The following is a 26,225-nucleotide window of genomic DNA, read 5'->3' on the forward strand; positions in this document are numbered from 1 at the left end:
GCAACTCTCGCTCTCTTGAAGACGGAAGGGACGTAGCCAGCGGTCAAGGATGAGTTGATGAGCGAGGTGAGGTAGGGGAGAAGGTCTCCGGAAATGGTCTGGAGAAGAGAGGAGGGGATAGGGTCAAGTGGGCAGGTTGTTGGGCGGCCGGCCATCACAAGATGCGAGATTTCATCTGGAGAGAGAGGGGAGAAAGAGGTCAAAGCACAGGGTAGGGCAGTGTGAGCAGGACCAGCGGTGTCGTTTGACTTAGCAAACGAGGATCGGATATCGTCAACCTTCTTTTCAAAATGGTTGACGAAGTCATCCGCAGAGAGGGAGGAGGGCGGGGGGAGGGGGAGGAGGATTCAGGAGGGAGGAGAAGGTAGCAAAGAGCTTCCTAGGGTTAGAGGCAGATGCTTGGAATTTAGAGTGGTAGAAAGTGGCTTTAGCAGCAGAGACAGAAGAGGAGAATGTAGAGAGGAGGGAGTTAAAGGATGCCAGGTCCGCAGGGAGGCGAGTTTTCCTCCATTTCCGCTCGGCTGCCCGGAGCCCTGTTCTGTGAGCTTGGTGGTTGTCAAAATAGCTAGCCTGTGATGGCCGGGCTATCTACTCAGAATATTGCAAAATGTGCTTTCACCGAAAAGCTATTTTAAAAATCGGACATAGCGAGTGCATAAAGGAGTTCTGTATCTATAATTCTTAAAATAATTGTTATGCTTTTTGTGAACGTTTATCTTGAGTAATTTAGTAAATTCACCGGAAGTTTGCTAGTTCTGAACGTCACATGCTAATGTAAAAAGCTGTTTTTTGATATAAATATGAACTTGATTGAACAAAACATGCATGTATTGTATAACATAATGTCCTAGGTGTGTCATCTGATGAAAATCATCAAAGGTTAGTGCTGCATTTAGCTGTCTTCTGGGTTTTTGTGACATTATATGCTAGCTTGAAAAATGGGTGTCTGATTATTTCTGGCTGGGTACTCTGCTGACATAATCTAATGTTTTGCTTTCGTTGTAAAGCCTTTTTGAAATCGGACAGTGTGGTTAGATTAACAAGAATCTTGTCTTTAAAATGCTGTAAAATAGTCATATGTTTGAGAAATTGAAGTAATAGCATTTCTAAGGTATTTGAATAACGCGCCACAGGATTCCACTGGCTGTTACGTAGGTGGGACGATTTGGTGCCACCTACCCTAGAGAGGTTAATGCCATTTGCCAACACAAAGTACTCAAAACGTTCTGTGTAAGAACTCCATTGTTCCACAGATTCATCAAAATGTTCCTATATTTCCAATCAATGCAGACATTTTCGGTTTATTTTTCTAACTCACACTTTTCAGACGGTCCCTTACATCCAGACCCCTTTTTTTCTTCATCTTCTTTTAACTCACGTGACTTCACTTTCTCCCGCAGCGAAACTCTTCCTATCCCTCGAGGCTCTTGTTGCCGTGACATCAAAGGCTAGCTAGCATTACTCGATTGGCTAGCTCCACGTTTTGTTTGCGTCTTTCTACAGCGGAAAAAAAAAACGATTTTAACTCAGACTTTCTGCGGAAGATGATGAGTACAAACGTGAGAACGTTTCTTCCTCGTCGCCAGTTTTGTTGTATAGCACACTGTATTACTTATACAACTAATATAAGGATGTGACGGGAGTAGAAATTAACGTGGGGATTGTTTAATGCGTTTCACAGGAAGAACATTCCAAGCGTTTTTAACGTAGGTAAACAAGGGGGGGGGGGGGGGGGTTACAGGTGCCCTAAAGGGACAAAACTAGAATATCAATACACAACAACAGGAGAGATTGGGAGAAGGGAAAGAGGCGTTGGATTTCTGCTAGATAGGCCAGCTGCAAAGTCCAAATGTTGCTACATTGTAAAAATTCATGAAAACAAAAAAATATTTTTGGTCCGAATGAAATGTTAGGGTTAGGCCTTAGGAGTTTGGTTAAGGTTAGGATCAAGGTTAGAGTTAGGGTTCAAATCAGATTTTTTTACTTTAACCAGCGATAGAGAGTGAAATCTCAAGGGTACTGAGGTCCAACCAAACTCTTAACAGAAAGTCAGCCTACTGGTTTATGACAAGTGTCCACTTTTCATTTAAAATGTGTCCTTTTGGCACATACTTTGCCTCCATAGTAACAGGCACACCTGCACAATTGCACATACACTCCCACATGTTTCTCTGAAATGCCCACAGAATGCCTGTTCTGGTAGTACCATATCCTGTTTTTTGAGACCCTATGACTAAGCTGAAAGCCTTCAAACAACACACACACACACACACACCACGTTTCTTAGAAACGTCTCTGTTCTGGTAAACAGCAGTAGAGGGTGTAGTCACTAGTTTGAGGCAATGTTAAAACAGACTGAATAGTTCGATCTGAGATCATTCTTTGTCTTCCTCTCCAACGAACCAGAGTTACATCTCCTCCAACTAACCAGAGTTGCATTGAGAACTGGAGCTGATGAACTACAGAACACAGCTTTTCTAAGAACATCCAGGAAGAAGAGAAGAAAAACGGTAAGAACATTTATTCACAAATGTATTTACAAATCGTTCTAAATTAAAATGTGAACACATTTCTAGCAGCAACACCATAAAGATGTAATAGTAGTGCTACTGAAACAATAAATATTAGGACTATTACTCAGAAATGCAAAAACACAACTTTTACTGTTGAACGGCAAAGAAATGATGAGACAACTTGTCGTTCCCATGTCTGTCCTTACTGAGATTAAATAACTAGACCACAAAATGGCATAATGATACAACTTCCCTCTATCACTGATTTAAAACAATATATATTTTAATCATAAATTACACACAAGGTTCAACCGAAACACTTTTAACCCGACCCCTCTGAGTACGTGCCACATTGGGCACCTGGGGAGCAGTTGTTGTGGGGGGGTTAACTGCCTTGCTTCACCTTGTCCGCTCTGGGATTAGGACTACACTCTTAGAGAAAAGGGTTCCATAAGGGTTTTTTGGTTGCCCCATAGCAGAACCCTTTTTGTTTCCAGATAGAACCCGTTTGGGTTCCATACAGAACCATATGTGGAAAGGGATCTACCTGGAACCAAAAGGGTTCTACCTGAAACCTAAAATAGTTATTCAAAGGGTTCTCCTATGGGGACAACCGAAGAACCCTTCAAGGTTCTAGATTTTTTAAAAAAGGAGCTAAGAGTGTATCAAACTTTAGGTTACTGGCCCAACACTCTAACCACTAGGCTACCTGTCGCCCTGTAGTTGTATTAAAATAAGGAAAGCAAGGTCTCAGTGGTACAAACAGTATTTACTAAACGGCAGCTGTTCCAGTTCCAGCTGCTGCAGGTATGCAATGGGTTTATGGGCATTTACAAATGTATTGAAAAAGGCCTTTAAAAAAAGACTAAAATACCATTAATGTTCCTTATGACACACAAATACACCATTTCTAAAGCATTTGATGAGCTGGATGTGCATGTCTGAAAGCATAATAACTGTATGTAAAGCAACTACTAATGCAGAAACTCTATAGTCTAAGTGTTGTTTGATAATCCACTCCGTTTTTGTTGAACATTCCACCTAAATATATATACATTTAACAATTTTCAACACATTTGACCTTTGACCTGTTGAAAATGGTATTAGAAAACCAAAATGACCTTATATCACAGCAAACATGTTTTATCTAGCATTGATGACAGTCTGTAATAAGCAAAATCAAATCCCAGCACTTTTTCCATGTTGGCTGGTCTACTATAAGATTACTATGGGATTAAGTTTCAATTTGAGCTGTCCTCATGGTACCAGTAGAGAGAGATGAGGGAGACAGCTGTCCTCATGGTACCAGTAGAGAGAGATGAGGGAGACAGCTGTCCTCGTGGTACCAGTAGAGAGAGATGAGGGAGACAGCTGTCCTCATGGTACCAGTAGAGAGAGATGAGGGAGACAGCTGTCCTCATGGTACCAGTAGAGAGAGATGAGGGAGACAGCTGTCCTCATGGTACCAGTAGAGAGAGATGAGGGAGACAGCTGTCCTCATGGTACCAGTAGAGAGAGATGAGGGAGACAGCTGTCCTCATGGTACCAGTAGAGAGAGATGAGGGAGACAGCTGTCCTCATGGTACCAGTAGAGAGAGATGAGGGAGACAGCTGTCCTCATGGTACCAGTAGAGAGAGATGAGGGAGACAGCTGTCCTCATGGTACCAGTAGAGAGAGATGAGGGAGACAGCTGTCCTCATGGTACCAGTAGAGAGAGATGAGGGAGACAGCTGTCCTCATGGTACCAGTAGAGAGAGATGAGGGAGACAGCTGTCCTCATGGTACCAGTAGAGAGAGATGAGAGAGACAGCTGTCCTCATGGTACCAGTAGAGAGAGATGAGGGAGACAGCTGTCCTCATGGTACCAGTAGAGAGAGATGAGGGAGACAGCTGTCCTCATGGTACCAGTAGAGAGAGATGAGGGAGACAGCTGTCCTCATGGTACCAGTAGAGAGAGATCATCTTTATATGTTCTATTTGTAAATCGACCAATGAAATCAAACCACAACCATCCATGATTATAGACACCTGTGTGTGTCCTTTCAAACTATATAAACTATTGTAAACTGTGTCGTTCAAGCTCTGAATGCTGATTGGTGGTATATCAGACCATATAACATGGGTATGAATCCAAAATATTTGTACTGCGCTAATACATTAGTAACCAGTTTATAATAGATGCGTTGCGTTGTGCCTAAGAACAGCCCTTAGACGTGGTATATTGGCCATATACCACACTCCCTCACGCCTTATTGCTTAAGTGACCCCGCAGTGTTTGTCATTATACCCTGATGGAGACAGCTTGTCTGTCCAAACGTTGGTTATTCAATTATTGCATCTGAGCTCCTAGAGTGTGTGGCTCTCCTGTGCTATCTTTCCATCTCATTGTCTCTCATAGTAAGCAATAGAGTTGGAAAGAGCACAAACAGATCTGGGACCAGGCTAGGCAACTACAGTATATAGTGATCAATGGAGTTGGAAATAATACCAACAGATCTAGGACCAGACTAGGCAACAACAAAGTTACATTTGAAAATTATGTTTTATTTGTTATTTCATTTTTAACCTTTTTTTTTACCAGAAGGAGACGTCTATGTGTCCGACATTTTACTCAGAGATGTTGAAGTTAGCGACGTGTAATTGCGACACCCAATCAGAATTCAGCCTCTGCCTGTCCTGAGGTGAATTATTTCTCTCATTGGCTAGAAATGACTAGTTACAGGTGAAATGAAACTTAACTCCGACTATAAGGTGCAGCACATAGCCTCACCTCTCACAGTCACAACAGGGGACAATTAACAGATCAGTACAACCACACTAAAAGTGACTTCAGTATTCAATATTCCCGAAGAACTTAACTACCTTAGTAATTAATTCTTTCTTCTTCTTCTTTGTATTTTGCGTGACCTTCTACTGCAGTGTTGGAGCCAGTAACGTACATTTTATTGTACAATTACATTGTTAGGGAATGTACTTTGTTTTACAACAGTTATACCACATTGCATTACTCAATTATAGTTATTATTATTGCATTTTTGGGGGATTACTCTTTTTATAGTTCACATCACAGGTATCTCATTCCATGCAGGGCATAGTGTCTACAGCAGGGCAGTCCAACCCTCTTCCTGGAGATCTACTGTCCTGTAGGTTTTCAGTCCAACCCTCTTCCTGGAGATCTACTGTCCTGTGGGTTTTCAGTCCAACCCTCTTCCTGGAGATCTACCGTCCTGTAGGTTTTCAGTCCAACCCTCTTCCTGGAGATCTACCGTCCTGTAGGTTTTCAGTCCAACCTTCTTCCTGGAGATCTACTGTCCTGTGGGTTTTCAGTCCAACCCTCTTCCTGGAGATCTACTGTCCTGTAGGTTTTCAGTCCAACCCTCTTCCTGGAGATCTACAGTCCTGTAGGTTTTCAGTCCAACCCTCTTCCTGGAGATCTACCGTCCTGTAGGTTTTCAGTCCAACCCTCTTCCTGGAGATCTACTGTCCTGTAGGTTTTCAGTCCAACCCTCTTCCTGGAGATCTACCTTCCTGTAGGTTTTCAGTCCAACCCTCTTCCTGGAGATCTACCATCCTGTAGGTTTTCAGTCCAACCCTCTTTCTGGAGATCTACTGTCCTGTAGGTTTTCAGTCCAACCCTCTTCCTGGAGATCTACTGTCCTGTAGGTTTTCAGCCCAACCCTCTTCCTGGAGATCTACAGTCCTGTAGGTTTTCAGTCCAACCCTAATTTAACACACCTGCTTCTACTAATTAGCTGCTCAATAAGACCTTAACTAGCTGAATCAGATATGCTAAATTAGGGTTGGACTGAAAACCTTTAGGAAAGTAGATCTCCAGGAAGAGGGTTGGGCTGCCCTGGTCTACAGGTTTTCCCTCTTCCTTGTACTTGATTGATGAATTAAGGTCCCTAATTAGTAAAGAACTCTCCTCACCTGGTTGTCCAGGTCTTAATTGAAAGGGGAAAAAAACCTGCAGACATTAGGCCCTCCATGAGTTTTACGCCCCTGGTTTACATTGTTTGAAAGTGAAATAGCTGAGAAGAAATTCTAATTTATTTTGTGGACTTTGTTATTTGTAATGAGATCATCGTCTAATTCCATGTTTTTGATTAGCCACTGTAACAGATATGGGACGAAGAAGAGGGACTCTGAAGATTCTGTTCGTGTTGACACTCTGTCTTCAAGCCTTCACTGGTCAATGCCAAGGTACAGTACACACACCCGTGCACACCCACACACACACACACACACACACACACACACACACACACATGCACGTACACACACCAGGGCCATGCAGGGGGCAGGTGCTCAAAATGAAAAAAAGGGCAAAATCTAGAAAATACCAAATGCCTCTGTAGAGTAAACTATTACATTTTTAAATAGGCCTATTTATTTCTGCAACACACTCAGTTCAGTGCATCCTAAAGACATGATTGACATGGGGTAAAGGAGGTGGGCTATCAGCTGATCATTGATGACAGATGTTCATCTGCTAGTTAGTTTATTTATTATACTGATTGTAATTTACTTTTGTCTTTTCTTACCCTCTCTGCTCCTATCAGCCAATCAGACTGAAGTCTTTTCTTCCTCTCTCTCTCTCTCTCTGCTCCTATCAGCCAATCAGACTGAAGTCTTTCTTCCTCTCTCTCTCTCTCTCTCTCTCTCTCTCTCTCTCTCTCTCTCTGCTCCTATCAGCCAATCAGACTGAAGTATTTTCTTCCTCTCTCTCTCTCTCTCTCTCTCTCTCTCTCTCTCTCTGCTTCTATCAGCCAATCAGACTGAAGTCTTTTCTTCCTCTCTCTCTCTCTCTGCTCCTATCAGCCAATCAGACTGAAGTCTTTTCTTCCTCTCTCTCTCTCTCTGCTCCTATCAGCCAATCAGACTGAAGTCTTTTCTTCCTCTCCCTCTCTCTCTCTCTCTGCTCCTATCAGCCAATCAGACTGAAGTCTTTTCTTCCTCTCTCTCTCTCTCTCTCTCTCTCTCTCTCTCTCTGCTCCTATCAGCCAATCAGACTGAAGTCTTTTCTTCCTCTCTCTCTCGCTCTCTCTCTCTCTCTGCTCCTGTCAGCCAATCAGACTGAATATGGATGATGACGTAGGCTATATCAAGTGTTATAAAATGTTAAACAGATGTTAAGGTCTTTCAAGCTGTGCGTCTCTTTACAGGTCAGACTGAGAAACAGGCGCAACCAGCAGACGGGGTGGGGGGGGGGGGGGGGGGGGGGGTGAACTTGACGACAACTTGCTAGCAGTGGGTTCTGAACAAGTACAACAACAATATTATGGGGGAAATTATACCACCACCCAAAAGGGTGCTTTAGAGACTGGAAGGACAAAGGGGCATGTGCTCTGCACGGTTAGAGTCTGACACACACACACACACACACACACACACATTTCATTAGGTTTTCATCAAGACAATCACTATCAACTCAAGCACTTATCTCTGTTTTCACAGTTTCTGGGCAGCCCTCTGACCTCAGGATAGTTCTGATAGGGAAGACTGGATCAGGGAAGAGTTCAACAGGAAACACCATCCTGGGGAGAAAGGTGTTTAGAGAAGACCTCTCCCCTGAGTCTGTCACTGATCACTGTGAGAAACAGAGTGGAGTGGTGGATGGGAGGAAGACTGATGTCATCGACACCCCGGGGCTCTATGACACAACAATGTCTAAAGAAGAGATGAAAAGTGAGATAGAAAAGGCCATCTACATGTCAGTCCCAGGACCCCACGCCTTCCTGCTGGTGATCAGACTGGGGAGGTTCACAGAGGAGGAGAGGAACACTGTGAAGTGGATCCAGGAGAACTTTGGAGAAGAAGCCTCAAAGTACACCATCATTCTGTTCACCGGTGGAGACCAGCTGGAGGACAAATCAGTGGTGGAGTTTCTAAGTGAGAGTGAGGAGCTTATGAAACTCGTCAAGGTCTTTAAGGGCAGAAATCATGTCTTCAATAATAAAAACAAGAATGACTACAATCAGGTCACAGAGCTGCTGAAGAAGATAGATGAGATGGTGATGAAGAATGGAGGACAACACTACACCAATGAGATGTACCAGGAGGTCCAGAGGAAGATCAAAGAAGAGGAGGAGAGGAAGAAACAGGAGAAGAAGGAGAGAGAGGAGGAGGAGAAGAGGAAACAGGAGGAGGAGACCAGAAAACGGGTAGAGAAGGCAAGAGAGGAGGAGAGGAAGAGACAGGAGGAGAAGAAGAGAAAGGAGGAGGAGATCAGAAAATGGGTAGAGAAGGCAAGAGAGGAGGAGAGGAAGAGACAGGAGGAGGAGAAGAGAAAGGAGGAGAAGAAGAAACAGGAGGAGGAGATCAGAAAACGGGTAGCGAAGGCGAGAGGGGAGGAGAGGATGAGACAGCAGAGGACGAGGAAGTCGTCGTCAAATGGCTTTTTGGGATTGTTAGCAACTGTTTTCACAGCGGTGGTAGCAGGACCATTAGCAATTCCAGTTGGAGCTGCTGTACTTGCAAATGAAGTAGCTGAACATTTAGACGATTCTGATTAAATGAGGACGAGGAGGCAGTGTGAAGTACCACTCTCTTCCTCATCTTAATGTCAAGTAGTAGCAGTTGATTAATACTGTACAATGACAATCATCAGGGATTGTTCATCACTTTCTAATAGGATCAGTTATTTACCATGTTATTATTCAAAGGCTCAGGGATAATAACATACTGTAGGATGACATTTATAATTCAACAAAAACAAACAGACAGAAATATCTGAAATCGTGTTTCATTAACTCAGAGATAGATAATACGTTAGAATGGGTAAAGACATTCTAGGTTTCTGGATATCTACAGTATTGATGTATCTACCCTTCTTCCCTGGTCTGTGTTCTCCCTCTAGTCTCTCTCTACCCTCCCTCCCTGGTCTGTGTTGTCCCTCTAGTCTCTCTCTACCCTCCCTCCCTGGTCTGTGTTCTCCCTCTAGCCTCTCTCTACCCTTCTTCCCTGGTCTGTGTTCTCCCTCTAGTCTCTCTCTACCCTCCCTCCCTGGTCTGTGTTCTCCCTCTAGTCTCTCTCTACCCTCCCTCCCTGGTCTGTGTTCTCCCTCTAGTCTCTCTCTACCCTCCCTCCCTGGTCTGTGTTCTCCCTCTAGTCTCTCTCTACCCTCCCTCCCTGGTCTGTGTTCTCCCTCTAGTCTCTCTCTACCCTCCCTCCCTGGTCTGTGTTCTCCCTCTAGTCTCTCTCTACCCTCCCTCCCTGGTCTGTGTTCTCCCTCTAGTCTCTCTCTACCCTCCCTCCCTGGTCTGTGTTCTCCCTCTAGTCTCTCTCTACCCTCCCTCCCTGGTCTGTGTTCTCCCTCTAGTCTCTCTCTACCCTCCCTCCCTGGTCTGTGTTCTCCCTCTAGTGTCAGAGTTAGTGTTAAACACCACATGATTAACACAGGGAGTAATGTTTTAATGTACTGTACGTCACAACTGTATTCATACTGTACTTCATTACTGTATTTCTACTGTACTTCATTACTATATTTCTGCTGTACTTCATTACTTTATTTCTACTGTTCTTGGGAAAAGAACATTACATTAAAAATTACAAAGAGGGATTTTGTATCGTATACCTACTGAAAGGGATATAGAGGGATTATATATTGTATAATTATAGAAGTCTATCAATTTGATTATCTGTATTTTGTGCAGTGCTTGTGCTGTATAATGTTTCATGATTTATCAATCTTTGATGGAAATTTGATGGACAACCTTTAGGCGTTAGTGTTAACTAATTGTTGCATGTATGAGTTCCCCGGAACTTAATCAAAGTGATATCCAGGAAATCCTTTCCTCACATTTCTTTCAAAGAACAAAATCTTTACCACAGATTTATTTCACATTTGAGAGAGCGAGTGAGAGAGAAATGTGCTTTGTCATCGTATCGACAACATCAAAATAGCCTTTCAAGACTGAAGTCAGGAGAACTTTGAGATAGTATCAGCCAGCCTAGTTACAGAGTAAACATCCTGTAGCCATTCAACTAGTTTAGAAAAGACAAAACACACGGTTCTGCTCCATTGTTACACTCCCATTGTAAAGTCAAAGGGTTCCATTATATTAGAACACAACTGTACTTTAGAACTAGAAGAGACTCCACTATCAAAATAAGAAATGATGGTCAACTGTATAGACACACATAGGCTGTGATTCAATCCAATACTGTATAGACACACATGGACTGGGATTCAATCCAATACTGCATAGACACACAAAGGCTGGGATTCATTGGTCAGCCAGAAAAATGTCTGACCATGGATTTGACCCCACTCTCCGAAGACATCTCAGGGGGAGTTGGGATATGCAACAAACACATTCCAATTCCCTCAAGTACACACTACACACTACAAGAGTTAAATAGGACAAATATCATACTATAGTCACCATGCTAGTGAGCCTGACCTGAATAATCTCAGGACTGTTTTAATCTTATCATCATGTCAGGTATCTACAGTTTCTCTTTCCCTGTTAGGAAACATGCTTAAACATGTTGTCTTCAAAACAACAGCAAAATACATTCCATACAGCTCCGGTAAAAGTCCAGATAGGTAGCTAAAGAGAAAGAAGGAAAGACAGTGGGATATGTCACAAATGGCACATCAACTGGTATGGGGCTGCAGGTAGCCTAGTGGTTAGAGCGTTGGGTCAGTAACAGAAAGGTTGCAAGATCGAATCCCTGAACTGACAAGGTAAAGAACTGTCGTTCTGCCCCTGAACAAGACAGTTAACCCACTGTTCCTAGGCCGTCATTGTAAGTAAGAATTTGTTCTTAACTGACTTGCGTAGTTACATAAAAAAAATCCCTTTATTGTGCACTACTTTTGACCAGGGCCCTAGTGAATTATAAAGGGAATAGGGTGCCATTTGGGAAGAAACCTACATGTACCTCCCACAACACAATCCTCCTTCTTAAAGGCAAGAGAGTGAAGCATTCAACTTCACCTGGACTTCTGTGAGGTGGAGAAGAGAGCTGAAGTACCTTTCGTGGGATAAACTTAATTCCTCAAACGTGAGATAGAAAAACCAGCATGGCAGATGAACGTGGTGAGTACTTAATAACAGGTTCATATGGTTATATAGTACTTAATAACAGGTTCATATGGTTATAAAGTACTTAATAACAGCTTCATATGGTTATAAAGTACTTAATAACAGGTTCATATGGTTATATAGTACTTTATAACAGCTTCATATGGTTATATAGTACTTAATAACAGCTTCATATGGTTATATAGTACTTAATAACAGGTTCATATGGTTATAAAGTACTTAATAACAGGTTCATATGGTTATATAGTACTTAATAACAGGTTCATATGGTTATATAGTCCAATAAATAAGAAAAACTGTTATACAATTATACATGTATTGTTTTATGTCAATGCAGTTCCTTTACTAAAGGAGGCAGAGACATCAGACTTCGGTGAGTATGGCTCCATTCCTTTATGGTCAGAAAGATGATCAGATAATTAATAAACCTCAATTCCGGTTAACCTTTTTTTATACTAGAGCAAACAGTATATGCACAGCGTCACCAAGCCAACCAATGTATAGAAACCCAGATCATATTATTCTCTCATTAATAATACATATTCCAGAGTGTACTATGTAATCCTTGAATCAATGTTGCAAAGCTATTAGGACAAAACATTTTAATTCCAGGTTCTGTAGATGGATTATACCTACGTGAAAGAACCAGACCCATAGGTGTTTCGTCAGCCTATCCCGTGGAGAATGACAACCATGTAGGTAAGATAACAGTATTGGACAAATAAAACTAGTGGTGCAATAGCGAGTCTTCACTGCTGCTGTTAGCTGAATATGATTCCTGTGGTCCCTGTGCATATAATTGAATTAACTTAGTAACTAACAAATGAAACTACATTACAGTTTGTATTTCCACAGATTCAGAGCAGCCAGCTGATCTGAGGATAGTTTTGGTGGGGAAGACTGGAGCAGGGAAGAGTGCAACAGGAAACACCATCCTGTGGAAAGATGTCTTTACAGAAGAGGCCTCCTTTGTGTCTGTAACTGCACAGTGTGAGAAACAGAGAGGAGTGGTGGATGGGAGTAAGATTGATGTCATCAACACCCCGGGGCTCTATGACACAACAATGTCTCAAGAAGAGATGAAAAGTGAAATAGTCAGGTGTATAGAAATGTCAGTCCCAGGACCCCACGCCTTCCTGCTGGTGATCAGACTGGGGAGGTTCACAGAGGAGGAGAGGAACACTGTGAAGTGGATCCAGGAGAACTTTGGAGAAGAAGCATCAAAGTACACCATCATTCTGTTCACTGGTAAAGATCAGTTGAAGGGGAAAACAGTTGAAGAATGGCTGAATCCTTGTGTTGCACTTCAGGAACTGATCAGAAGTTGTTTGGGAAGGTACCATTGTCTCAATAATGATCAGAGGGATGACCGTCTTCAGGTCAATGAGCTGCTGAAGATGATATTAAAGATGGTGGAGATGAATGGAGGAGAGCAATACACCAATGAGATGTACCAGGAGGTTCAGAGAAAATTGAGAGAGGAGGAGGAGAGGAGGAGAAAGGAGATGGAGGAAGAGAGGAGGAGAAGGGAGGAGGAGCTACGGGAGCAAGAAAGGAGGAGACGTGAGGAAGAAAGGAGGAGACGGGAAAATATTGCGATAGGTTTAACGTTCTACAGCAGCTGTTTGGGCAGTAGTAGCTGGGACTAGAGTTCCTGTTGCTGCTGAAGTAGCAGTGGCTATGGGAGCAGGACCTATTCTGTTGGCTGGGGGAGCTGCATGTGGTATAGCAGCTATTGCCATTTCGGTAAAGAAGATAAGACGGTAAAAAACAGTAGTACCACAGATGGAAATGAGCTACTGTACACATCTTCAGAAATTAGTACAATACTTACAATATTAATGTTAAACATGGTCATTGATGAATTTATAAACACGTTAGGTGATAAATAATACCATGTATACTGTAGGTGATAATGAATAAAAAAAATCTGATCAAACTTTTTGGGGTCATTTAATTAATCTATTTGTGATTCAAAAAGGGTTAAAGAGGTAAACTTCTAATGTACATGGAAATATGGAAATATGTCAGTAGACTATGGTGGTTTTAATCCTCTATTATTTTTGTATGTATGTATTGTACTCGGCTAAGGAAACTTTAAATGTATTTTACATTTGTCAAATAAAATCAATTAATGAATTCAATCTTCATGACTTGATACTGTAAGTGTGTAGTACTATCAATATGGTGCCTTTGAGAAGTGCAAAAAAAACCTACTTTATATTTCACCTAATTGTATCATTCAAAGTGCCTACTTTGGTGAGAGGAAGCCCATTGGGAGAAGAAGTAGCCCGATCAGGTGAAATAACAGGGTTGACGATTTCATCTTAAATCAGCCATGAATCCCTTTGTGACAGGGGAAATGGATGCATAGTGTGTGCAATTGAATTCAAACTTCACACATGTATTTTATATTATCTCATTAGCATAAGAATACAACATCCTCCATAAAAATCTGTCTGGTTAAGGTAGCGATGTCTGATTCTCAGTACACGTCATCCACAGAGGAAGGTGGCAGAGATATTCAGTTGTTCAATTGTTAAAAACTTCCATGACTTTGTCAACCAACTTGTTCTGATCAAAACAAGGTACACAAGGAAGACCTTGTGTAACTTATGCCTATGGTTATAAATGGTTATTACTAGGGATTACCATGTATAACATCTAAATTACCTTACTATATGCTTAGTTGCAGTCAAAACAGCTTGTAATAGTATGTCAGTAGTATGAATACTTGGTTGAACTGTAATACAGAGACCAGCTACCTTCTGAATGTACACATAGTGGTGCATTGGTGTGTATTCTAGGAATAATTGTTAATGTATGGGAAATGTTATATAAATACCAAAACTCCTATAATATCCTTTCCCTCAAACCCTGCCTGGTCTGTATTCTCCCGCTACCCTCCCTGGTCTGTGTACTCCCTCTACCCTCGCTGGTCTGTGTACTCCCTCTATCATCCTTGGTCTGTGTTCTCCCTTTACCCTCCCTGGTCTGTGTACTCCCTCTACCCTCGCTGGTCTGTGTACTCCCTCTACCCTCCCTGGTCTGTGTACTCCCTCTACCCTCCCTGGTCTGTGTACTCCCTCTATCCTCCCTGGTCTGTGTTCTCCCTCTACCCTCCCTGGTCTGTGTACTCCCTCTACCCTCCCTGGTCTGTATACTCCCTCTACCCTCCCTGGTCTGTGTTCTCCCTCTACCCTCCCTGGTCTGTGTACTCCCTCTACCCTCCCTGATCTGTGTACTCCCTCTACCCTCCCTGGTCTGTGTACTCCCTCTACCCTCCCTGGTCTGTGTTCTCCCTCTACCCTCCCTGGTCTGTGTACTCCCTCTACCCTCCCTGATCTGTGTACTCCCTCTATCCTCCCTGGTCTGTGTTCTCCCTCTACCCTCCCTGGTAGTACTCATCTTTCCATAGAGTCTGTAGGCCAAACTGTTCATATGCTACAGACGTTTCGTGAGAAGACGGGATGTCTCATGGTCTGACAAACACCGCTGTAGCTCGGCCACCTTACACTGCAGATGCAGAAGGGCGACGCTGTGGATTGAAAAACATGCATTGCCAAAAAAGTTATACAAAAAAAACAGATATCTCTAGTTTAAACTGATTTTGATGGGGATTTTTTGGGGGATTTTTTTAAATTATATGACTTAAATTGATGCACCAGTGCATCAATAGACTGAGGATTTATACACTGAGTGTTCAAAACATTATGGACACCTGCTCTTTCCATGACAGACTGACCAGATGAATCCAGGTGAAAGCTATGATCCCTTTTTGATGTCACTTGTTAAATCCCCTTCAATCAGTGTAGATGAAGGTGAGGAGACAGGTTAAAGAATGATTTTTAAGCCTTGAGATAATTGAGACATGGATTTTGTATGTGTGCCATTCAGAGGGTGAATGGGCAAGACAAAATATTTAAGTGCCTTTAAACAGGATATGGCAGTAGGTGCCAGAATGCCGGTATGTGTCAAGAACTGCAACGCTGCTGGGTTTTTCACACTCAACACTTTCCTGTGTGTATCAAGAATGGTCCGCCAGCCAAAGGACATTCAGCCGACTTGACACAACTGTGGGAAGCATTTGAGTCAACATGGGCCGGCATCAATGTGGAACGCTTTAGACACCTTGTAGAGTCCATACCCTTGAGGCTGTTGTGAGGGCAAAATGGGGTGCAACACAATATTAGGAAGGTGTTCCTAATGTTTTGGACATTCAGTGTATAATTTAATTTTGGACAGAAAATTCAACATTTTTGGTGTAAAAATGATTTCTAATCACAATACTTCAACTATGGCCTTTTAACAGATAAAAACATGTATTATTCAGGAGAATCCCATTGAATCAGGCTATTCACGCTAGCGTCCCACATCTCCCAGATTAATGATTCATATAATTTTTTTCACCACTAAGTTATTTGCCTAGAGCATGCTGATTCCTCCAAAGTGGGAAACTTGGGGTCTGGATATTCCGCCTAGGTTAGCAAAGTTTACTAGTTCCGACTGGCAGATGAACAATGCAATTTAATGAGATCTCAGGAGTCAGGGTACGTACTAAAGGTCAAAGAGTTAAAAGTTCGTAATCACTGTCAGTGGTCTCTCCTCATAGATAGATAGTATCCAGACAGACAGTGGTCTCTCCTCATAGATAGTTAGTATCCAGACAGACAGTAGTCTCTCCTCATAGATCGATAGTATCCAGACAGACAGTGGTCTCTCCTCATAGATAGATAGTATCCAGACAGACAGTGGTCTCTCCTCATAGATAGTTAGTATCCAGACAGACAGTGGTCTCTCCTCATAGATAGATAGTATCCAGACAGACAGTGGTCTCTCCTCGTAGATAGTTAGTATCCAGACAGACAGTGGTCTCTCCTCATAGATAGTTAGTATCCAGACAGACAGACAGTAGTCTCTCCTCATAGATAGTATCCAGACAGACAGTGGTCTCTCCTCATAGATAGATAGTATCCAAACAGACAGTGGTCTCTCCTCATAGATAGTTAGTATCCAGACAGACAGTGGTCTCTCCTCATAGATAGTTAGTATCCAGACAGACAGTGGTCTCTCCTCATAGATAGTTAGTATCCAGACAGACAGTGGTCTCTCCTCGTAGATAGTTAGTATCCAGACAGTAGTCTCTCCTCATAGATAGTTAGTATCCAGACAGACAGTAGTCTCTCCTCATAGATAGTTAGTATCCAGACAGACAGTGGTCTCTCCTCATAGATAGTTAGTATCCAGACAGACAGACAGTAGTCTCTCCTCATAGATAGATAGTATCCAGACAGACAGACAGTAGTCTCTCCTCATAGATAGTTAGTATCCAGACAGACAGTGGTCTCTCCTCATAGATAGTTAGTATCCAGACAAACAGTGGTCTCTCCTCATAGATAGTTAGTATCCAGACAAACAGTGGTCTCTCCTCGTAGATAGTTAGTATCCAGACAGACAGTGGTCTCTCCTCATAGATAGTTAGTATCCAGACAGACAGTGGTCTCTCCTCGTAGATAGTTAGTATCCAGACAGACAGTGGTCTCTCCTCATAGATAGTTAGTATCCAGACAGACAGTGGTCTCTCCTCATAGATAGTTAGTATCCAGACAGACAGTGGTCTCTCCTCATAGATAGTTAGTATCCAGACAGACAGTGGTCTCTCCTCATAGATAGTTAGTATCCAGACAGACAGTGGTCTCTCCTCATAGATAGTTAGTATCCAGACAGACAGTGGTCTCTCATAGATAGTTAGTATCCAGACAGACAGTGGTCTCTCCTCATAGATAGTTAGTATCCAGGCAGACAGTATTCTCTCCTCATAGATAGTTAGTATCCAGACAGACAGACAGTGGTCTCTCCTCATAGATAGTTAGTATCCAGACAGACAGTGGTCTCTCCTCGTAGATAGTTAGTATCCAGACAGACAGTGGTCTCTCCTCATAGATAGTTAGTATCCAGACAGACAGTGGTCTCTCCTCATAGATAGTTAGTATCCAGACAGACAGTGGTCTCTCCTCATAGATAGTTAGTATCCAGACAGACAGTGGTCTCTCCTCGTAGATAGTTAGTATCCAGACAGACAGTATTCTCTCCTCATAGATAGTTAGTATCCAGACAGACAGTATTCTCTCCTCATAGATAGTTAGTATCCAGACAGACAGTGGTCTCTCCTCATAGATAGTTAGTATCCAGACAGACAGTGGTCTCTCCTCATAGGTAGTTAGTATCCAGACAGACAGTGGTCTCTCCTCATAGATAGTTAGTATCCAGACAGACAGTGGTCTCTCCTCATAGATAGTTAGTATCCAGACAGACAGTGGTCTCTCCTCATAGATAGTTAGTATCCAGACCGTAGTCTCTCCTCATAGATAGTTAGTATCCAGACAGACAGACAGTGGTCTCTCCTCATAGATAGTTAGTATCCAGACAGACAGTGGTCTCTCCTCATAGATAGTTAGTATCCAGGCAGACAGTATTCTCTCCTCATAGATAGTTAGTATCCAGACAGACAGTGGTCTCTCCTCATAGTTAGTATCCAGACAAACAGTGGTCTCTCCTCGTAGATAGTTAGTATCCAGACAGACAGTGGTCTCTCCTCATAGATAGTTAGTATCCAGACAGACAGTAGTCTCTCCTCATAGATAGTTAGTATCCAGACAGACAGTGGTCTCTCCTCATAGATAGTTAGTATCCAGACAGACAGTGGTCTCTCCTCATAGATAGTTAGTATCCAGACAGACAGACAGTAGTCTCTCCTCATAGATAGATAGTATCCAGACAGACAGACAGTGGTCTCTCCTCATAGATAGTTAGTATCCAGACAAACAGTGGTCTCTCCTCGTAGATAGTTAGTATCCAGACAGACAGTGGTCTCTCCTCATAGATAGTTAGATAGATAGTTAGTATCCAGACAGACAGTGGTCTCTCCTCATAGATAGTTAGTATCCAGACAGTAGTCTCTCCTCATAGATAGTTAGTATCCAGACAGACAGTAGTCTCTCCTCATAGATAGTTAGTATCCAGACAGACAGTGGTCTCTCCTCATAGATAGTTAGTATCCAAACAGACAGTGGTCTCTCCTCATAGATAGTTAGTATCCAGACAGACAGTGGTCTCTCCTCATAGATAGTTAGTATCCAGACAGACAGTGGTCTCTCCTCATAGATAGTTAGTATCCAGACAGACAGTGGTCTCTCCTCGTAGATAGTTAGTATCCAGACAGTAGTCTCTCCTCATAGATAGTTAGTATCCAGACAGACAGTAGTCTCTCCTCATAGATAGTTAGTATCCAGACAGACAGTGGTCTCTCCTCATAGATAGTTAGTATCCAGACAGACAGACAGTAGTCTCTCCTCATAGATAGATAGTATCCAGACAGACAGACAGTAGTCTCTCCTCATAGATAGTTAGTATCCAGACAGACAGTATTCTCTCCTCATAGATAGTTAGTATTCAGACAAACAGTGGTCTCTCCTCATAGATAGTTAGTATCCAGACAAACAGTGGTCTCTCCTCGTAGATAGTTAGTATCCAGACAGACAGTGGTCTCTCCTCATAGATAGTTAGTATCCAGACAGACAGTGGTCTCTCCTCGTAGATAGTTAGTATCCAGACAGACAGTGGTCTCTCCTCATAGATAGTTAGTATCCAGACAGACAGTGGTCTCTCCTCATAGATAGTTAGTATCCAGACAGACAGTGGTCTCTCCTCATAGATAGTTAGTATCCAGACAGACAGTGGTCTCTCCTCATAGATAGTTAGTATCCAGACAGACAGTGGTCTCTCCTCATAGATAGTTAGTATCCAGACAGACAGTGGTCTCTCATAGATAGTTAGTATCCAGACAGACAGTGGTCTCTCCTCATAGATAGTTAGTATCCAGGCAGACAGTATTCTCTCCTCATAGATAGTTAGTATCCAGACAGACAGACAGTGGTCTCTCCTCATAGATAGTTAGTATCCAGACAGACAGTGGTCTCTCCTCGTAGATAGTTAGTATCCAGACAGACAGTGGTCTCTCCTCATAGATAGTTAGTATCCAGACAGACAGTGGTCTCTCCTCATAGATAGTTAGTATCCAGACAGACAGTGGTCTCTCCTCATAGATAGTTAGTATCCAGACAGACAGTGGTCTCTCCTCGTAGATAGTTAGTATCCAGACAGACAGTATTCTCTCCTCATAGATAGTTAGTATCCAGACAGACAGTATTCTCTCCTCATAGATAGTTAGTATCCAGACAGACAGTGGTCTCTCCTCATAGATAGTTAGTATCCAGACAGACAGTGGTCTCTCCTCATAGGTAGTTAGTATCCAGACAGACAGTGGTCTCTCCTCATAGATAGTTAGTATCCAGACAGACAGTGGTCTCTCCTCATAGATAGTTAGTATCCAGACAGACAGTGGTCTCTCCTCATAGATAGTTAGTATCCAGACCGTAGTCTCTCCTCATAGATAGTTAGTATCCAGACAGACAGACAGTGGTCTCTCCTCATAGATAGTTAGTATCCAGACAGACAGTGGTCTCTCCTCATAGATAGTTAGTATCCAGGCAGACAGTATTCTCTCCTCATAGATAGTTAGTATCCAGACAGACAGTGGTCTCTCCTCATAGATAGTTAGTATCCAGACAAACAGTGGTCTCTCCTCGTAGATAGTTAGTATCCAGACAGACAGTGGTCTCTCCTCATAGATAGTTAGTATCCAGACAGACAGTAGTCTCTCCTCATAGATAGTTAGTATCCAGACAGACAGTGGTCTCTCCTCATAGATAGTTAGTATCCAGACAGACAGTGGTCTCTCCTCATAGATAGTTAGTATCCAGACAGACAGACAGTAGTCTCTCCTCATAGATAGATAGTATCCAGACAGACAGACAGTGGTCTCTCCTCATAGATAGTTAGTATCCAGACAAACAGTGGTCTCTCCTCGTAGATAGTTAGTATCCAGACAGACAGTGGTCTCTCCTCATAGATAGTTAGATAGATAGTTAGTATCCAGACAGACAGTGGTCTCTCCTCATAGATAGTTAGTATCCAGACAGTAGTCTCTCCTCATAGATAGTTAGTATCCAGACAGACAGTAGTCTCTCCTCATAGATAGTTAGTATCCAGACAGACAGACAGTGGTCTCTCCTCATAGATAGTTAGTATCCAGACAGACAGTAGTCTCTCCTCGTAGATAGTTAGTATCCAGACAGACAGTGGTCTCTCCTCATAGATAGTTAGTATCCAGACAGACAGTGGTCTCTCCTCATAGATAGTTAGTATCCAGACAGACAGTGGTCTCTCCTCATAGATAGTTAGTATCCAGACAGACAGTGGTCTCTCCTCATAGATAGTTAGTATCCAGACAGACAGTGGTCTCTCCTCATAGGTAGTTAGTATCCAGACAGACAGTGGTCTCTCCTCATAGATAGTTAGTATCCAGACAGACAGTGGTCTCTCCTCATAGATAGTTAGTATCCAGACAGACAGTGGTCTCTCCTCATAGATAGTTAGTATCCAGACAGAGAGTGGTCTCTCCTCATAGATAGTTAGTATCCAGACAGACAGTGGTCTCTCCTCATAGATAGTTAGTATCCAGACAGACAGACAGTAGTCTCTCCTCATAGATAGATAGTATCCAGACAGACAGACAGTGGTCTCTCCTCATAGATAGTTAGTATCCAGACAAACAGTGGTCTCTCCTCGTAGATAGTTAGTATCCAGACAGACAGTGGTCTCTCCTCATAGATAGTTAGATAGATAGTTAGTATCCAGACAGACAGTGGTCTCTCCTCATAGATAGTTAGTATCCAGACAGTAGTCTCTCCTCATAGATAGTTAGTATCCAGACAGACAGTAGTCTCTCCTCATAGATAGTTAGTATCCAGACAGACAGACAGTGGTCTCTCCTCATAGATAGTTAGTATCCAGACAGACAGTAGTCTCTCCTCGTAGATAGTTAGTATCCAGACAGACAGTGGTCTCTCCTCATAGATAGTTAGTATCCAGACAGACAGTGGTCTCTCCTCATAGATAGTTAGTATCCAGACAGACAGTGGTCTCTCCTCATAGATAGTTAGTATCCAGACAGACAGTGGTCTCTCCTCATAGATAGTTAGTATCCAGACAGACAGTGGTCTCTCCTCATAGGTAGTTAGTATCCAGACAGACAGTGGTCTCTCCTCATAGATAGTTAGTATCCAGACAGACAGTGGTCTCTCCTCATAGATAGTTAGTATCCAGACAGACAGTGGTCTCTCCTCATAGATAGTTAGTATCCAGACAGAGAGTGGTCTCTCCTCATAGATAGTTAGTATCCAGACAGACAGTGGTCTCTCCTCGTAGATAGTTAGTATCCAGACAGACAGTGGTCTCTCCTCGTAGATAGTTAGTATCCAGACAGTAGTCTCTCCTCATAGATAGTTAGTATCCAGACAGACAGTATTCTCTCCTCATAGATAGTTAGTATCCAGACAGACAGTGGTCTCTCCTCATAGATAGTTAGTATCCAGACAGACAGTGGTCTCTCCTCGTAGATAGTTAGTATCCAGACAGACAGTGGTCTCTCCTCATAGATAGTTAGTATCCAGACAGACAGTAGTCTCTCCTCATAGGTAGTTAGTATCCAGACAGACAGTATTCTCTCCTCATAGATAGTTAGTATCCAGACAATATAGTGGAGCTGATCATGTAGTGGTATGTATTCTGCTCTACTGTGTCATTTTAATCACATGTACTCATAACCTGTAGGGAGAATCACATGTACTCATAGCCTGTAGGGAGAATCACATGTACTCATAGCCTGTAGGGAGAATCACATGTACTCATAGCCCTTAGGGAGAATCACATGTACTCATATCCCTTAGGGAGAATCACATGTACTCATAGCCCTTAGGGAGAATCAAATTTACTCATAGCCCTTAGGGAGAATCACATGTACTCATAGCCCTTAGAGAGAATCACATGTACTCATAGCCCTTAGGGAGAATCACATGTACTCATAGCCCTTAGGGAGAATCACATGTACTCATAGCCCTTAGGGAGAATCACAAGTACTCATAGCCCTTAGGGAGAATCACATGTACTCATATCCCTTAGAGAGAATCACATGTACTCATAGCCCATAGAATAGAATCTTAATGGTATGTTTTTGTTTCCTCGCACTCTCTCTCCTCCTTCTCAAAACCCATTAGATGAGATGGCCAGAGGGGAGGGACCTATAACTTTCTCATCAAATGGGTTTTTCTCACTTATCAGTAAGGGGATTCATTTATCTGGCCAGGGTTACCCCGGTGGGAGGAGTTTGAGCCTGGTAAAAAGTGATTGCATTACTTTTGGAAGCGGCTGCCTCTCGGGCCTCACTTTCAACAAAGGTGACGTAGCGGTGTCCCGCCTGGGACGGGGCTAATGTAGGCTAATGTGATTAGCATGAGGTTGTAAAAAACAAAAAACTAAATCCCAGGACATGGGCATCTGATATGGGCAGAAAGCTTAAATTCTTGTTAATCTAACTGCATTGTCCAATTTACAGTAGCTATTACAGTCAAATATTACCATGCAATTGTTTGAGGAGAGTGCACAATCATGAACTTGAAAATGTATGAATAAACCAATTAGGCACATTTGGGCAGTCTTGATACAACATTTTGAATAGATATGCAATAGTTCATTGGATCAGTCTAAAACGTTGCACATACACTACTACCCTCTAGTGGCCAAAGTTTAAATTGCGCCTGGGGTAGACTAATTCATTATAGCCTTTCTCTTGCATTTCAAAGATGATGATACAATTATTTATTTTTAAACACGTTTTTTTTCTTTGCATTATCTTTTTCCAGATCTGTGTTATTTTCTCCTACATTCATTTCACATTTCCACAAACCTTAAAGTGTTTTTTTTCTTCAAATGGTATCAAGAATACGCATATCCTTGCTTCAGGTCCTGAGCTACAGGCAGTTAGTCATTTTAGGTGAAAATTGAAAGAAGGGGCAGATCCTTATTAAGCACGTAGAGTGACGAGAAGGATTCTTTGTATTCACATGAAAAAGTGATCGCTTTTGATATGTGCATTACCATTGAATTCTAGTTAGAAATTCTAACATATGGTTTATGGAATAGAGATGTATGTTTTTGACAACATGATAGAGCAGAGTAGATTACTGTTCAATTTAATCATTTTATCTAAGCCCGGTGCACCACGGTTCAGGTTAATCAAACTTCCTCAGTGGAGGATTCAGGTAATCAAGGCAATATAACTGAGATCCTCCTTTAGATGTGTGGACCTTTTAGAAAACAGTACCGCCTATTCTGTCCACCACCTCCCTCTTCGTCTATTCTCTCCCCTTCTTCTGCATCAGTACCATCTACAGGACAATAAGTAATACTGCAGGGCAGTTATGGTTTCAGGTCTTTTTGTGTGCTAATTAGGATGCTATACTTTTCAAATGTAAAGAAACAACCTAAATTCTTCAGCTTTTGCTCATGGGCGTGGAGAGGTGTGCCCCTTTCTGTCTAATAACGTCACATTTCTGGGACTCTTTTTGGCTCACAAGTGCCGGACTAAATGAACAGGGTCACAGTGCTCCTGTCTTGAGGAGCAGACAGATAGGGAAGCCCTGGCTGAACAGACCAGAGTCTGAGGACCTTTTCTTGTAAACAAGCTCTTGTTTTAGAAATCTTCCCTCTTTCTGGTCTTTTAGAGTTCACTGTAGAGTGTATGTGTGGTCTTTAATAGGAACCAAACAACAGCTAGAAACCCCCACCTGACATGAAGGTGAGAGATGTTCTGATACCTTCTCACCAGAGAGAGACCTGGGTTGTTATGATGACATAGTTGATATTGTGTTGTTATGATCAGACAGTTATCTACTAAGCTATATGAAATTGTTTTAAGAAGATCATACCAATGATCATTTAGTTATTTGATTTTGAATTTTAAAAACCGTTGAAGTTTACCAAATTGAATAACAGACTCACTACATGGATCTCCCCCCAAAATCTAAATGAAGTTAGTTCTGAAGTCTGTCCTATATGTGAGACATATGAGAAAGATCAGAAAACTTTCGTTAACATTTTGTTTTACAAGTATTTAACCCCTTATTTTTGGAACTAAACAGTCTCCATATATACTTCTATTCATTCTTTCAACTGATACCGGGGGATGTTCCGATGAGGTTTGTGAGGCCTGTGGGCGTCCTAGAGCAACCCTACCAACATGGACCTGTTCAGATGGGTCATATTAGTGTGTAGCCCAAACTGTCCGGACTCTACAGACAGAAGTTGGCAGATCAGCTGTACCAAGGTTAGACGAGTCCCAAGGCGCTTGTGCGGAGGTCATAGAGCAAAACGGAGAACACTAAGAGCTAATTGGCCCAGCATCGTCCGGGTTAGGGTTTGGCCGGGGTAGGCCGTCATTGTAAATAAGAATTTGTTCTTAACTGGCTTGCCTAGCTTCCGAATGGTGCAGCTGTCTAAGGCACTGCATCTCAGTGCAAGAGGTGTCAATACAAACACTGGTTCATTCCAGGGTGTATCACATCCGGTCGTGATTGGGAGTCCCATAGGGCAGTGGACAATTGGCCCAGTGTCGTCCGAGTTAGGCGGTTTTGGCTGGCTGAGGTTGTCATTGCACCAGCTTTGAGGGTATTATCACTTTTTTACAACATATTCACATTTTGATTCATATATTTTCATTTAAAAACTTTATTTTGATGAATTTATTCATACTATTTTATCTTTCCACAAGATATAGTCCCGACACAAATCTAGGGCTGCTTCCCAAGCTGGCTGGTCGTTTGTTCTATGGCTTTGGTTGCTAGAGACACGACCCAGTCGTTCAGTCTTTTTGTTCTGTATCTATGGACGGCAACTCAGTCGTTCGTTCTGAATGTTCAATTACCATACTGGCTGGCAACGTTCTTATTCCTTGCTTACTAGCTAGCAAACTACGGCTAACTTATAGTCACATCAAAAAGTGCAAGCAGAATAACAGCAAAGTAGCTACATTTGCATTTGCTTAAGTTGTTTTCTTGAGACATTAATTTGGATACATCCATAACAATGAGCTAATGCTCACTCGTCAGGACACTGTTGTTCAGGTGAAAAAGCTGTAGTGTTTGAGAGATAAGCAGCATGTTATTAGGCACACCTGGTTAAAATGGTACAGTGCGTGATATTGGAAATATGTATCTGATTGGATGCGCATGGTTTTATTGGCAGGCCTCATTGGTTGTTTGCCAAGGTATTCAGTTGTTTTTCCTTTGAGCAGGTGCAGATGGACTCAGCTTGGAACCTGCTATGTAGTATCCACTGTCATCTTGGAAATAAACCTCTTTGTGATGTTAATGCTTTATACTGTCGAGTTTCTCTTTACAATAACTAAAATAAACCCGCTTATCTTAACTGGGGATGCAACACTTGTCACGCACGCCCTGACCGTAGAGAGCCTGTTTATTTCTCTATCTGGTTAGGTCAGGGTGTGATTTGGGTGGGCATTCTTGATTATGTATTTCTATGTTGGCCTGATATGGTTCCCAATCAGAGGCAGCTGTCCAGGCCTCCACTCCATTACGAGTTGGCCAATAGGTTTGACTATGCATTCCTCTACTGAACTTTAACCATACCACGTGGTTAAACTATCGATACAGAATAATAACAAGTCTTTGATATTAAGTA

The 26,225-nt window shown here is 42.3% G+C and overlaps 1 long non-coding RNA gene across 8 annotated transcripts; it reads left to right on the forward strand.

The window, feature by feature from the left end:
* Nucleotides 1-1,377: 1,377 nt before the first annotated feature.
* On the forward strand, nt 1,378-13,706 carry LOC106564240 (GTPase IMAP family member 7). 8 transcript variants are annotated; one of them, XR_014379609.1, is made up of 4 exons: nt 1,378-1,559; nt 2,407-2,510; nt 6,625-6,717; nt 12,423-13,706. It is a non-coding gene; the product is annotated as a GTPase IMAP family member 7 (long non-coding RNA). The 8 variants fall into 8 exon arrangements; XR_006757876.2 differs by lacking the exon at nt 12,423-13,706 and adding an exon at nt 7,972-10,075 and having other exon boundaries at nt 1,380-1,559; XR_006757877.2 differs by lacking the exon at nt 12,423-13,706 and adding an exon at nt 7,972-10,075 and having other exon boundaries at nt 1,432-1,706.
* The last annotated feature ends 12,519 nt before the right edge of the window (nt 13,707-26,225 follow it).

Source organism: Salmo salar, chromosome 12 (assembly GCF_965601325.2).
Source record: "Salmo salar chromosome 12, fSalSal1, whole genome shotgun sequence".
In the NCBI taxonomy this organism is placed as follows: Eukaryota; Metazoa; Chordata; class Actinopteri; order Salmoniformes; family Salmonidae; genus Salmo; species Salmo salar.